Source organism: Hordeum vulgare, chromosome 2H (assembly GCF_904849725.1).
Source record: "Hordeum vulgare subsp. vulgare chromosome 2H, MorexV3_pseudomolecules_assembly, whole genome shotgun sequence".
Lineage (NCBI taxonomy): Eukaryota > Viridiplantae > Streptophyta > Magnoliopsida > Poales > Poaceae > Hordeum > Hordeum vulgare.
Window position 1 is genome coordinate 22,308,992 of NC_058519.1, and position 15,540 is coordinate 22,324,531.

Sequence of the window (15,540 nt, forward strand, 5' to 3'; positions counted from 1 at the left end):
TATCAAAGGGCTATGGAGATGCCCTTCAATAGATATCAATGTGAAAGAGTAGGGATTACCATGCAATGGATGCACTTAGAGCTACAAGTGTGTGAAAGCTCAAAAGGAGAACTAGTGGGTGTGCATCCAACTTGCTTGCTCAGGAAGACCTAGGGCAATTTTGAGGAAGCCCATCATTGGAATATACAAGCCAAATTATATAATGAAGATTCCCACTAGTATATGGTGGTGACAAAACAAGAGACTCTCAATCATGAAGAACATGGTGCTATTATGAAGCACAAGTGTGGAAAAAGATAGTAGCATTGTCCCTTCTCTCTTTTTCTCTCTTTTTTTTGTTTGGGCTCTTTGGCCTCTTTCCATATATACTTTTTTTGTGATGGCAACTTTGGCCTCTTTTTTTATTTCCTCACATGGGACAATGCTCTAATAATGATGATCATCACACTTTCATTTACTCACAGCTCAATGCTTAGAACGATGATGACTCTATAGGAAATGCCTCCGGCAGTGTACCGGGATGTGCAACGATCTAGCTTGGCGTATGACGTTGAAACATCTCGCTAGCTATCTTACGATCATGCAATGGCAATATGTAAGTGACGACACAAGTCATGAGACGGAACGGTGGGAGTTGCATGGCAATATATCTCGGAATGGCTATGAAAAGGCAATCATAGGTAGGTATGGTGCCTGTTTTGAGGAAGACCTATGGTGGTTTTGTGTACCGACGAAAGTTGCGCGACACTAGAGAGGCTAGCAATGGTGGAAGATGAAAGTGCATCTATACCATGGACTCACATTAGTCATGAAGAACTCACATACTTATTGCGAAAGGTTTTATTAGTAATTGAAACAAAGTGATAAACGCATACTCCTAGGGGAAGGGTTGGTAGGTGTTAACCATCGCGCGATCCCGACCACAACACAAAGGATGATAATCAATAAATCAATTATGCTCCGACTTCCTAACATAGCGGTTCACCATACGTGCATGTTACGGGAATCACTAACTTCATCACAAGTATTTCTAGATTCACAACACCCTACTAACATGTCTCTTAATATTACCAAATCCATGTCTCAAAACTAATTGAGAGGAATCAGACTTCTGTTTCTATTCAATGCAAAAAAATATGGAAGTTTTATTGTATGCTCTTTGGACGCCTATCATCTTTATGACTGCTTTCATAGCACAAGCCAACTACCAAGTTACTCAGAGAGAGGACTCTCAAAAAGATATAAGTGAAGATCGAGAGTCTTATTTCTCCAAAATATGACATCGTGTAAGTGCATCTAGTGCCCCTTAGTGATTTTGGTGGTTTGAAGACTTATCGGTTGAGTATCTAATGTGTTTATAAGTGTACACAAGATCTATAAGTCATTGAGGAGTTTGAGATATTTGAAGAATATCGACCCCTAAAAATATATGTCTTCAGTTGAAGAAATTGGTCTGAAGCTGAAGAAATGAATCGCGAAGAATTTGCGATGAAATTGACATTCCTCATGAAGATATTGATATTGAGAAGATCGGTGGTTCCTGAAGAAAATCGTTCTGAAGAAATTGAAGCATGAAGATTTACGTTTTCTGTTTTACTTTCTTCGCATTTGATGAATAGGAACACCGTACTGTTAAAGGGGGTCAAAGTAACGCTATGGAATGAATTTCCTCATGATGCTCAACCCAAGCCAAATCCTACCAAAAGCCTCAAGTGAGGAATATGAGTGACATGAGGACTCTCACAGTTGAGAGTCCCGACCGTTTCGATAAGCCACGCCAAGTCACTGATCTTATCCACTCCAACGGTCATATTATTTAAGGGCATTAATGTCAAATCATGTCGGGATGCTCCCAGGCTATAAATAGCCGCCCCCCCCACAACCACTAGCTGGTTGGCTGCTCCGTTCGAAACTGACACTTGTCATAAGAGCAACCCAAATTCCTCAGAGCCTACGAGAGTAAATCATCAGTGAGGAAATACACCACCCACCGAAACCACAAACCAAACCTAGTGATTGAGCATCACTGAAGAAGTTGTTCCTGTGTGGGACTGAAGCCTTTTACCTTTGAGGACTGTGCATCCTCCAGACGGTTAGGCGTCATGGTCTAGAGCAATCCAGCAGTCAATTGTGGATTGCCGGGTGACCGAGTTTGTGAGGGTTTGGAAGTCTGCCCTGAAGACTTACCACGAGTGTTGGGCGAGGACTGTGTGTCCTTAGCTCAAGGAGAATACGGTAGGGATTGTGTGTCCCGGGACTGGGTGTCCTTTGGTTTAAATACCAAGCCGCTCCAAACCAGATGTACAACTGTCACAGCAGTTGGAACTGGGTCATCAACAACAGTCTTCTTCAAGAATCGGGTTCTAATTCCTCAACTCTTTACATTCTCTGTATTATGTGTTGATGACATTCACTGTGATTGTTTGAAGAATTTGCTGAAGACTTTCTCTGAATTTCCTCAACCCCAAATTCTTCACTTGAGTTAATCATCATCTGTATTCTGCGTGCCTGCTTGCTGTGCAATCGGTTTTCATAATCTTCACTCTGTAATACTGTTGTTGTGAACAATTGCACAACTGATCCTTAACTGTTTCCGCTGTAAGTTAGTCATCAGTGAGGAATTTCCTCAAAAGGAATTTCCTCAGTGATGAAATTCTAAAAATCTCCTATTCACCCCCCTCTAGTCGATATAACGCACTTTCAGTTGGTATCAGAGCAAGGTACTCCTTGTTCTGTGTGATTTTGGTTTAACCACCTGGAGTTTTAGTTATGTCGACTGCAGGCATGTTTAAAGTGACTGCAGCATGTCCTACCTACGAGGGAAATAATTTTCCCTTCTGGAAGAACAAAATGCAAATGCATTTACAAGCTATAGACAATGATCTCTGGTATATTGTGGAAAATGGTGTCCCCATCATTTCTGCTAGTGTCACTGCAGCTGATGTGAAGAAATTCAAGCAACTCAATTCTCAAGCGAAGAACATCATCTGTGGTCATCTGAGCCCTGGCCAGTTTGGAAGAGTAAGTGCCTTAGGCTCTGCAACACTGATCTGGGAGAGACTGTGCAAGGTAAATGAAGGAGTATCAACCCAACGCGACTCTCGTGTTGATATTCTTCGCAATCTCTTCAATCGCTTCAAGAGACATGAAAATGAAAGCTGCCAAGACACCTTTGATCGCCTCACTGACATATCAAATGAACTGCAAGCACTGGGAGCTCGAGACATCACTGATCACGAAGTTGTGAAGAAACTGCTGAGATATTTGGATTCTTCATTTGACACTTTAGTTCTGATGATCCAAGAAAGACCAGACTACAAGATGCTAGATCCTGCTGATATCCTTGAAAGGCTAAATACTCATGAATTCCAGCTAGAAGAAAAGAGAGATCTATATGGACAAAGCTATTCCAGACCACGCGCCGTGAAGGCAAGAGCAATTTCCTCATCTGAAGAAGAAGACACAGATGACAGCAGTTGTGACCCTGAAGAATTTGGTCAGGAACTTGCAATGCTTGTGAGGAAATTCCAGAGATTTACACGACGAGGCCAGTTCGGTAAATCATCAAGGAGAGACATGAGGAATTCAGAATCTGCATCTGAGGACTATAAGAAACGGACCTGTCACAAGTGCAAGAAATCAGGCCATTACATTGCTGATTGTCCTCGTTGGGGAAAGGAATCAAAGAAGAAGAAATACAAGGATGACAGTTCTGATGACTCAAAGAAGAAGAAGAAATCTTCAAAATCCTCATCCTCAAAGTCCTCCTCACACAAGAAAACTAGCTTCAGAAAGGCTCGGGCACTTATGGGCAAGGAAATGGATTCCGAGGCAGAATCAGAAGAATGTGATGATGAAGAAGGCTCTGGAGAAGATTCAGAATCCGGACAGGCTAGTCTTGCACTAGCAACCAATTTCGTCAGCAAGTCAATCTTCAATCTTGAAGAAAATGAGTGCACCATCCATACTGATGACTATGCTGATGACTTCGCTCCAACCTATTGCTTCATGGCAAAAGGTTCAAAGGTATCACATAATGCCTCCTCATCTGATTCAAGTGACTGTGAACATGATGATTACAAAAAACCCAGTTACAGCAAACTTGCCATCATTGCCACTAAACAACAAACTGCTCTGGAAAAGCTTCAAAAATTGCTAGACAAAAGTGATGATCTGTTGAATGATGAAATGAATCTTAATCAAATCCTCGCTGATGACATGAAAAATCTTTAGTCTAGATTTGATATTCTTCAGGATCGTTATGATACACTCCTCACTGATCATGAGAAGCTTTCCTACGAATTTCTTCAAAGGAAGCTTGATCTTGAGAAGCTGAGGATGTCTTATGATGATCTTCGTTCGGAAAATGATTCATTACTAGCTCAACAGATCAGCGCTAGTCAAGATGAATTTATTCCTCCATGTCTTAAATGCATTGATCGTGAAACTGCTAATTCTTCACCAGAATCTTCAAATGCTACCACTGCTACAAATTCTTCAACTGCACCTGTTGTGTCTATTTCCTCACTTGAGGAAAACACAAATGTCACTGATGAAAATGCAGGGTTGAAGGAATTGTACTTGACAGGCATGTACAAAAGCCTCAAAGGACATCAAATCCTTTGTGATGTGCTCAAAAAGCAGATCTTGAATAGGAACCCGAGGAAAGAAGGAATTGCCTTTGAGAGGAAATTGAATGCTGATGGATCTTATTGGAAACCTGAGCAGTATCCCAAAACCTCATGGGTTGCTGCTACTGGGCCTCCTTTTGATCCATCTAATCTAACTGGCTTCTCATGTGAATTACCCTATTCCTCAGATGAGTCATTTGATTCCAACTATAAACTGTTCAAAAATCAATCTGGTGAAGTATTTGCTCGATATGTTGGAACTAACCGCAGGAATGGCCCTCCTCTGAGGAAAATCTGGGTTCCCAAAAATTGTCTTGAAAATCTTCAAGTAAATGTCCTCATGACATCACCTCTGAAAAATCTGAACCCCAGATCAAATTCCTCAGGAGGACCAAAGTCTTCAAGAGGATCAAAATCCTGAACTGGTCAAAACTATGCTCATACCCGTGCTTATGCGTCTAACATGCAGGGAAACTACAAGGAATATGATTATGAGCGCTATTCTTCAAATCATTATGTTCATAAATCCTCAAACCAGTTCTCTGCATACTCATATGAGTACTTTAACCCCCCTACTGTTAAGAGAAGTGCATTAGCGTCAATGGCACCTTTTTCATATGGTGCTCGCAGGATGATGAACGCTTTGCCACCCCTTCAAATGTGGGTGGTGAAGAAATCAAACTAATCACTTCTGCAGGTCAGGTCTCCAGATGAAAATCATCATCTGAAGAATTTGCTGGAGACCTGAGGAAATGCTTGATAGGACGCAAGCTAATGATTGATGAAATGGAAATATTTCACACGTCCTTACATTTCTGTTATGATGAAATTAGTATCATATTCTTCAAACTTGAAGCATATGAGATGGTAAGCTGTACTAATTCATCTGCAGGATGACAAACCCAAAAATACTGAGTGGGTTCTCGATAGTGGCTGCACACATCACATGACTGGTGATAAAAGCCTACTGATGAATATGCCACTAACTCCATCACCTCTGAAGCAAATCACATATGCTGATAAAGGTAAAAGCAAGGTATTGGGACTTGACAAAGTAGCTATTTCCAAGGATAGGCATATGGACAAAGTGATGCTTGTTGAATCCCTTGGTTTTAACCTCATGTCAGTCTCGATGCTTTGTGATCTTGATATGATTGTTATCTTTGGTAGATATAGATGTGTAGTCATCATGGAATCTGACAGATCCAAAGTCTTCGAAGGTGTAAGAAGAGGGGATTTGTACATTGTTGACTTCTCTACAGGTCCTCAACCAGCCACTTGCTTACTAGCAAATGTTGGGGAACGTCGCATGGGAAACAAAAATTTTCCTACGCGCACGAAGACCTATCATGGTGATGTCCATCTACGAGAGGGGATGAGTGATCTACATACCCTTGTAGATCGTACAACAGAAGCGTTAGAGAACGCGGTTGATGTAGTGGAACGTCCTCACGTCCCTCGATCCGCCCCGCGAACAATCCCGCGATCAGTCCCACGATCTAGTACCGAACGGACGGCACCTCCGCGTTCAGCACACGTACAGCTCGACGATGATCTCGGCCTTCTTGATCCAGCAAGAGAGACGGAGAGGTAGAAGAGTTCTCCGGCAGCGTGACGGCGCTCCGGAGGATGGTGATGATCTTGTCTCAGCAGGGCTCCGCCCGAGCTCCGCAGAAACGCGATCTAGAGGAAAAACTATGGAGGTATGTGGTCGGGCAGCCGTGAGAAAGTCGTCTCAAATCTGCCCTAAAAGCCCCATATATATAGGAGGAGGGAGGAGGACCTTGCCTTGGGGTCCAAGGGATCCCCAAGGGGTCAGCCGAGCCAGGGGGGAGGACTCTCCCCCCCAAACCGAGTCCTACTTGGTTTGGTGGGAGGGAGTCCTTCCCCTTTCCCACTTCTTCCTTTTTTTTTCCTTTCCTTTGATTTTTCTATCTTGGCGCATAGGGGATTGGTGGGCTGTCCCACCAGCCCACTAAGGGCTGGTGTGACCCCCCCAAATGCCTATGGGCTTCCCCGGAGTGAGTTGCCCCCCTCCGGTGAACTCCCGGAACCCATTCGTCATTCCCGGTACATTCCCGGTAACTCCGAAAACCTTCCGGTAATCAAATGAGGTCATCCTATATATCAATCTTCGTTTCCAGACTATTCCGGAAACCCTCGTGACGTCCGTGATCTCATCCGGGACTCCGAACAACATTCGGTAACCAACCATATAACTCAAATACGCATAAAACAACGTCGAACCTTAAGTGTGCAGACCCTGCGGGTTCGAGAACTATGTAGACATGACCCGAGAGACTCCTCGGTCAATATCCAACAGCGGGACCTGGATGCCCATATTGGATCCTACATATTCTATGAAGATCTTATCGTTTGAACCTCAGTGCCAAGGATTCGTATAATCCCGTATGTCATTCCCTTTGTCCTTCGGTATGTTACTTGCCCGAGATTCGATCGTCAGTATCCGTATACCTATTTCAACCTCGTTTACCGGCAAGTCTCTTTACTCGTTCCGTAATAAAAGATCCCGCAACTTACACTAAGTTACATTGCTTGCAAGGCTTGTGTGTGATGTTGTATTACCGAGTGGGCCCCGAGATACCTCTCCGTCACACGGAGTGACAAATCCCAGTCTTGATCCATACTAACTCAACTAACACCTTCGGAGATACCTGTAGAGCATCTTTATAGTCACCCAGTTACGTTGCGACGTTTGATACACATAAAGCATTCCTCCGATGTCAGTGAGTTATATGATCTCATGGTCATAGGAATAAATACTTGACACGCAGAAAACAGTAGCAACAAAATGACACGATCAACATGCTACGTCTATTAGTTTGGGTCTAGTCCATCACATGATTCTCCTAATGATGTGATCCCGTTATCAAGTGACAACACTTGCCTATGGCCAGGAAACCTTGACCATCTTTGATCAACGAGCTAGTCAACTAGAGGCTTACTAGGGATAGTGTTTTGTCTATGTATCCACACAAGTATTGTGTTTCCAATCAATACAATTATAGCATGGATAATAAACGATTATCATGAAGTAAGAAATATAATAATAACTAATTTATTATTGCCTCTAGGGCATATTTCCAACAGCAAAAACCTCAGAAGGATGGTTGTGGCACAGAAGACTAGGTCATGCAGGCATGAGGAATTTGCACACACTTGCAAAGAAGAAGCATGTCATTGGCATCGAATCAGTCAAATTCCTCAAGGATCATCTCTGCGGTGCTTGTGAATCTGGGAAAATGACCAGATCCAAGCATCCCTCCAAAACCATCATGACCACTACACGTCCATTCGAATTGCTTCATATGGATTTATTTGGACCTACTCACTATGCAACACTAACCAATGCAGCATCTCTATATGGCTTTGTCATAGTTGATGATTATTCCAGATACACTTGGGTGCATATCATAGTGTATAAAACTGAAGTGCAGGAAATCTTCAAACGATTTTCTTCAAGGGCCTCGACGAACTTCGGCATCAAGATCAAACATATTAGGAGTGATAATGGAACCGAGTTCAAAAACACTGGTCTTGATGATTATCTTGATGAACTTGGTATTACTCACGAATTGTCTGCTCCTTATACTCCTCAGCAGAATGGTGTCGTCGGAAGAAAGAACAGGACTCTGGTTGAAATGGCAAGAACTATGCTTGAAGAATATCAGACTCCTCGTCGCTTCTGGCCTGAAGCTATCAACACTGCATGTCATATCATCAACAGGGTATATCTTCACAAATTCCTCAAGAAAACCTCATATGAACTCCTCACTGACAAGAAACCCAATGTAAGTTATTTCAAAGTCTTCGGTGCAAAATGCTGGATTAAAGATCCTCATCATAGCTCAAAATTTGCACCTATGGCACATGAAGGTTTTATGCTCGGTTATGGAAAGGACTCACACACCTACAGAGTCTTCAACAACTATCACAACAAAGTTTTTGAGACTGTAGATGTGCGGTTCGATGAAAATAATGGCTCGCAAAGAGAGCAATTGCCTTCTCATCGAGATAAGCTGTCTCCTGAGGAAGCAATAAAGCTTAAGCCTACTGAAGACATTGTCCCCACTGAGGAAATTGGTGAAGAAACAATTCCCATCGCTGATGAAAACCAAGAAGATGCTCCTGAGGAAATTGCAACAGCACCACTTCCTCAGCCCAGACAAAATCCTCAACCAGCTCATCCGAGGATTGCAAATGAAGTAGAACTTGACAAAATCCTCAACGACATAAACGCGCCAGGTCCTCTCACTCGCTCAAAAGCTTCACACTTAGTTAACTTTTGTGGGCATTTTTCTTTTGTATCTATCACAGAACCCTCAAAAGTAGCTGAGGCTTTTCTGGAACCGGAGTGGATCCAAGCCATGCAAGACGAACTTCTTCAATTCAAGTTGAATGACGTATGGGAGCTCGTCAAACGACCAGACCCTCGCAAGCATAACATAATCGGCACCAAGTGGATTTTCTGAAACAAGCAAGATGAGGACGGTCAAGTGGTGAGGAACAAGGCACGACTTGTAGCCCAAGGCTACACCCAGGTTGAAGGAATAGATTTCGATGAAACTTTTGCACCTGTTGCTAGACTTGAAGCTATTCGAATCCTACTTGCTTATGCTAATCATCATAACATCATCTTATATCAAATGGATGTGAAAAGTGCATTCCTCAATGGTAAGCTTGAGGAAGAAGTATATGTTTCTCAGCCCCCAGGTTTTGAGGATCCAAAGAATCCAGACAAAGTCTTCAGACTCAAAAAGGCTCTGTATGGCCTCAAGCAAGCCCCTCGGGCATGGTATGATACGTTGAAGGAATTCCTCATCAAGAAAGGCTTCAAACCTGGTTCACTCGATCCAACTCTTTTCACAAAACCTTATGATAATGAACTGTTTGTATGTCAAATATATGTTGATGATATCATATTTGGCTGTACTGACAAAAGATACAGTGATGAATTTGCCTATATGATGAGTGAAGAATATCAGATGTCTATGATGGGGGAGCTGAAATTCTTCTTAGGTCTTCAAATTCGTCAACAAAGCAATGGAATCTTCATATCACAGGAGAAATACCTCAAGGATGTTCTGAGGAAATTCGACATGCATGAATGCAAAGGTGCCAAGACTCCAATGCCTACCAACGGTCACCTCGGCACTGATGAAAATGGTAAAGATTTCGATCAGCAGGTATACCGTTCTACGATTGGTTCTTTATTGTATCTATGTGCATCTAGGCCAGACATAATGCTTAGTGTTTGCATGTGTGCACGTTTTCAAGCAAAACCGAAGGAATCACACCATAAGGCTGTGAAACATATTCTTCGATACTTAGCTCGCACACCAACACTAGGATTATGGTATCCCAAGGGCTCCAATCTTCATCTGGTAGGGTATTCTGATTCAGACTATGCTGGTGACCATGTGGATCGCAAGTCAACTTCTGGCACATGCCATTTCCTCGGAAGATCACTGGTTTGCTGGTCCTCAAAGAAGCAGAATTGCGTATCACTCTCCACTGCCGAAGCTGAGTACATTGCTGCTGGTTCTTGCTGTGCTCAATTACTATGGATGAAGCAAACCCTCAAGGACTACGGCATCAACATGAAGAATGTGCCTCTCTACTGTGACAATGAGAGTGCTATCAAGATTGCCTATAACCCAGTACAGCACTCGAAGACCAAGCACATCCAGATTCGTCATCATTTTCTTCGGGACCATGTCCTCAAAGGCAATATCCTCATCGACCATGTGAAGACTGATGATCAACTGGGTGATATCTTCACTAAGCCCTTGGATGAGAAAAGGTTTTGCAAGTTGCGGTGTGAGCTAAATATCTTAGAGTCTTCAAATGTTTTGTAAAAACATGCACACATCCTAACAATTATGCAAAGTTGATGACTTAGATGTGCAACACATGATGAAACGATTTTCTTCAACCAATGAAGAAAGTCACTCTGAATGTGAAGAAATTAACGAAGAAATTGATTCTCAGGGCCCTACGACAATTGTATGCGGCGTCTGTAATCAACTTTCTTATATGGTGGGCAACGCCACCGCCCAATGTGAAATTCCTCAAGTTGATTTTCTTCAAATGATCAAATTCCTCACAATGCATTTTTCTTCAAAACAGTTGTTCTTCATTGTGATGATCTATTGCAAAATCTTCAAAAACACTTTATGACTTTCATTTGCCTAGGTAGACTGTGATTTCTAGTCCTCAACAGCATTCACTTATTGCTATTTCTTCAAGTTGATGTTTCTGCTAAGTGAATGTGATCGGACCCTATTTTCCCTCTATGGTATACTTATCCAGTCTATTCAATTCTTCATATGCGTTCTACTTGAAACTTTGTTCAAAATCCTCACTGCATCCTTGCCAGCTGATGATTTTGTAACGAAAATCCTCAAATCTTCGAAAAATTGTTTTCTTCAAAGGAACAGTAACTGAACCCCCACTTCCCACGATTGGATAGCCACGATCTCCACTATCTCCACCGCATCGTACGGGAGCTACACATGTCCTGCGGAGACGTAGAGGCAAGGGCTATTCGGTCCGAAACTTTCGCGCCAAACAGTAACTTTCGGGCTATAAATATGTCCTTAACCCCCTCGGTATCATCTTCTTCGCCTCATCGCTCTCCTGCCACAGCACACCGAACCCTAGCGCCACCGCTGGTAGTCTTGTCGCCGGCAAGGAAGAGCTTCACTGCCTCAACCTTCTCGCCGCCAGGATCACGCCAGAGTCGGAACATCTACGTCCGCCGCCGCCGTAGACGTCCTCTGCTGCCAAGTTAGGGTGCATTGGACACTTGACCGAAGAGCCTCTCCAACACCACCTTTTTTTGTTCTTCGTTCGCACCTTCCAGGGTAATTATATCCCATTTTTACAACAGATTAGATCTAAAATTTTACCTCTCCCTTGTGAAATCTGTTTTTCCTCAAGATATGATGCGCACATGATTCCTCAAACACTATCCATCACCACAATCATTGATGAACTAGCTAAGCATCTAAGATTTTCACGAGATTCCTCAATTGTGCGATTTTCGGATCTGTACAACTCTGGAACCCAAGAACAGAATGCTTAAGCAAATTCCTCAACCACTGGTTATATTCCTCAAACTGTCAAACTTTTCCATTTTCTTCAAATTTGAGAACGCATATGACCTCTCCAAATTCCTCGCAACTATACTCTGTTCACAGGTACACACATGTGAGCTGATGAATCTCTCGGTTCTCATCACATTAACTCATTTGCAGCGTTTCTGGAAGAAACTCTTCAAGGCTCATCAGAATCCTCAAGAGTTCAAAATCCTCAGAAAGTTCCTCGTCTGAAGAAAATGGAGGAAGAAAGGAAACAAAGGGGAGGAAAGAAACTGGAGCAGAACACAGCTGTTGATATTCCTGATGACATATACCTGGACTACTGCACGCCTGATGATGAACCTAAGACTATGCCTAAAAGAAAGATTAGGCTGCAGAAAATTGAACGCAGATGGGCAAAGGAGTGGAAGGAGTACATGTTTGTGACTCCAAAATATGCAAATAAATTTGCTTTGAAGCCTCCTGGGAGAAGGGCCCCGCTTGAGGATCATCAAGTAGCTCATCCCTCAAGTCTTATGACACTTGATGATTACCCAGATGAAAAAGAAAGGCATCTGGCCAAGCTCAAGAAGCAAGCAGAAACAACAGTGAAGAAATTTCATGAATCCTCAGCTGCTGCCTCCGGTGCTGCTCATTCCTCAGCAGCAGAAACCTCAGGCTCCGAGATTCCTCAACCAAAGTCTGTGCCAACAAAGCCAAAAGCTTCAAAACCTCAAGAGAAGTTTGCACAGACTTCTGTCACCAAACCCTGAGCTCCAAAACCCTCGGTTCCAAAACCGTCAACACCAAAACCATCAGCGCCAAAACCTTCAGCACCAATCGCATCTACACCAAAGTCCTCAGCTCCACCTCCAAAGCCAGTACAGAAGAAAGTCGTGAAGACTACGACTGCCAGCTCCAGATCCTCACTCCCAGCTGCAACTAGCTCGGAGACAAAGTCTTCAACACCTCTTTTGAAGACTTTGACAACAACTGAACCTGCACCTCTGCCCAGCCCCAGCAAAATCATCACAGTCCCGTCTGCATCAGAGGGCAGTGAAGAATATGATGATGAAACTCTGGAAGCCATCATCAGGAACAAGCAAGAAAGGGTAGCACAAGCATCAGGCAGTGCTATTCCTCTGGCGATGGACCCCAAGGTCCTCCTCGATTTCATCAATGTGTGGTATGAAGACCCAAACACACCCATTGATGATTTGAAACTTCCTCCTGGTGTCAGCCACATGGTGGCTACTTTCATAAACGAAGCCAAGTGGAAGGAACAGAAGGCCAAGCAGGCAAAGATTGCAAAGGCCAGAAAGGAGAAATTCCTCAGGCAAAATGTTCTCAAGCTGACGCCTGAAGCATTGGTGTCCACCCAGGCAGAGCTGCAAGTCTTGACTGACAAGTGTGATAAACTGTTAGATCGCACAAGCATCAAAAGCAATTTCATCAAGCTAGCCACTAGTGCTGTTGATGACTACAACAGACGTCACCCCCACCAGCACCAACTCCTCAGCCCCTGGTTGAACAGCCAAAAGATGCATCTCCTGTTGAGGAGGAAATTCCTCAAGCTGAGGAACAACACCAAGAGCGCCGTGCTGATGAGCCGGCCATTGAAGAAATCATCACTGAGACCGCTCCTGATGAAACTGCAAACCCTGATGAAACTGCTACTGATCCAGCTGCTTCACCAAAGCAGGCTGATGACTATGTTCCAGCTGGTTCCTCACTGCCAGCTGAAGAATCTGTTAAGAAAACACCTTCACCAAAAACTTCAAAGGTGAAGAAGTTAATCCCGTCTGCATCAGACGCGAAAAAAGACAAGGGCTGCTGAGAAGGAAGTGAAGAAGAGAAAAGCTTTCTCAGCAGAAGAAAAGATTGAGGAAAAATGCCTCAAGGAAACTGAAGAATCTGCCCCTCTGGACCCGGTGCCTCTTAATGTTGCACCCTCCTTTGAAATGGTCGTCGTTGGTGACCTCACTACGAGGGCAGATGAGGAAATGAAGGATGCTGCCTCTGAGGAGCATACTGATGAGGAAATACAAATAGATGACAGTCCTCAACCTCATATTCCTCAGAAAGAGACTACTCAAGCTTCAGCTGCAGCAGATGATGAATCTGCTTCTGCCACAAAGTCAGCTGATGAAAATCAAGCTGAAGAAAATGTCCAGTCTGAGCAGGCTCCTCCTACTGAACAGGCTGATCAAACTCCTCAAGCTGAGAAGGATGAAGAAATTCCTCAGCCTGATGCTCAGCCAGAGCAAGAAATTCCTCACCCTGAGGAAACTGCTGAAGAAAATGTTCCCGCCCCTGACAATGAATTCATTGTCCTCAACCCAGAATCTGCCATGGTTGTTTCCCCTCCCATTCCTCAGCACAATCTCAATCCAGTTCAGCGCCTGCCATTCTCGAAGAGGCCAAAGTTTCAGAAAGAGAATTTCTTTGAGGAACGCATGTATTTCATCGGAGAGAATCCTTATGACAAGCCTCAAATGAGGCATCTGAAGTTTTGGACAAGGACGCAGATGAACTACTATGCTTCTGTGCTCTGTGGCCGCAACAAGATATTCCAGCACAGGCACATTCCTCATGCTGAACTTGAAGAGATTCCCTGCATGGAACCAGTTCTGAGTGTACTACATGATGCAGGTTTGCTCCCTATGTGCTCCGACATATCAGATTGGAATAGTGAGCTAATTCTTCAGTTCTATTCAACTCTGCACATCTCGGGCAATGCTGATGACATCAACACTTGGGTGTTCGACTGGATGACCCAAAATACTCACTACAAGGCTCCAGCGTCTGAACTCCTCAGAGAACTACCCGTACCAATTCCTTCAGAAGGGGCAGTGAAGCTTTATGGTGAGCGTGAGCTGCCAAATGAAATGATGGAAGTCCTCATGAAGCCTTTGGCTGCAGGAAAACCCTCAAGAACCACATTCCTCGTCTATGAGCTAAAGTACACACCCCGGTCTGTCTACCGCATTCTCTGCAGTGTGCTAGCGCCAATCAAAGGCCATGATGATGACGAAGATGTCGTCGGCCTCATGAAGAATATCCTCTTCAACATCATTCACGGTATCCCCATGAATATCCATGATTTCTTCTTGAGGACTTTGGCTGACAATGCAATGTGCCCATATGATCACAAAATTTATGCACCATGGATCATGAGATTCCTCAGGACACGGACATGCATCAACTTTCACGCAGATTTCCAGAACCATGTTGGTTATATGCCTCCTATCCGGGTCAACAAGAAGACTTTCGAGCCCATTGAGGGAAAAGGAAAGTCCGTAATTGATGAAGGAAGCAGGCCTCTTGATGGTCAATTTAAAGAGCCAGATGCATATTCCTCATGGGACGATACTGAGACTCGTCCACCAAGCCCAGTTCCTCCTCGCGTGCTAAACACCAGAGAGCTTCTTCTCAGTCTTCATCAGAAGGTGGATCATAACCACAAATGGGTCAAACGCCAGTTTGGTGCCATTGTGAAAACCCTCACTGAGACACATAATAGTGTGAAGCTCAATCATCACTATCTGCATGAGGTTTTTGATCGCACCTGGGCTACCCTTGCACATCTGAAGACCCAGACTGAGCTTGAAGAATTGAACTTTGAGCAGGACTTTGACTGGTCGTGGCCTCCCAAGAAGAAGTTCAGGCCCATTCCAGTGCCAGATCTTGAAGACAGCTCCTTCTCGTCCTTCCGCACCGCCGAATCTGATGAGGAACAACTTGACACCGTGACAGGCCCAAGGAAGAAGACTACACCCAAGAAGCGTCAAGGATCTTCATCAACT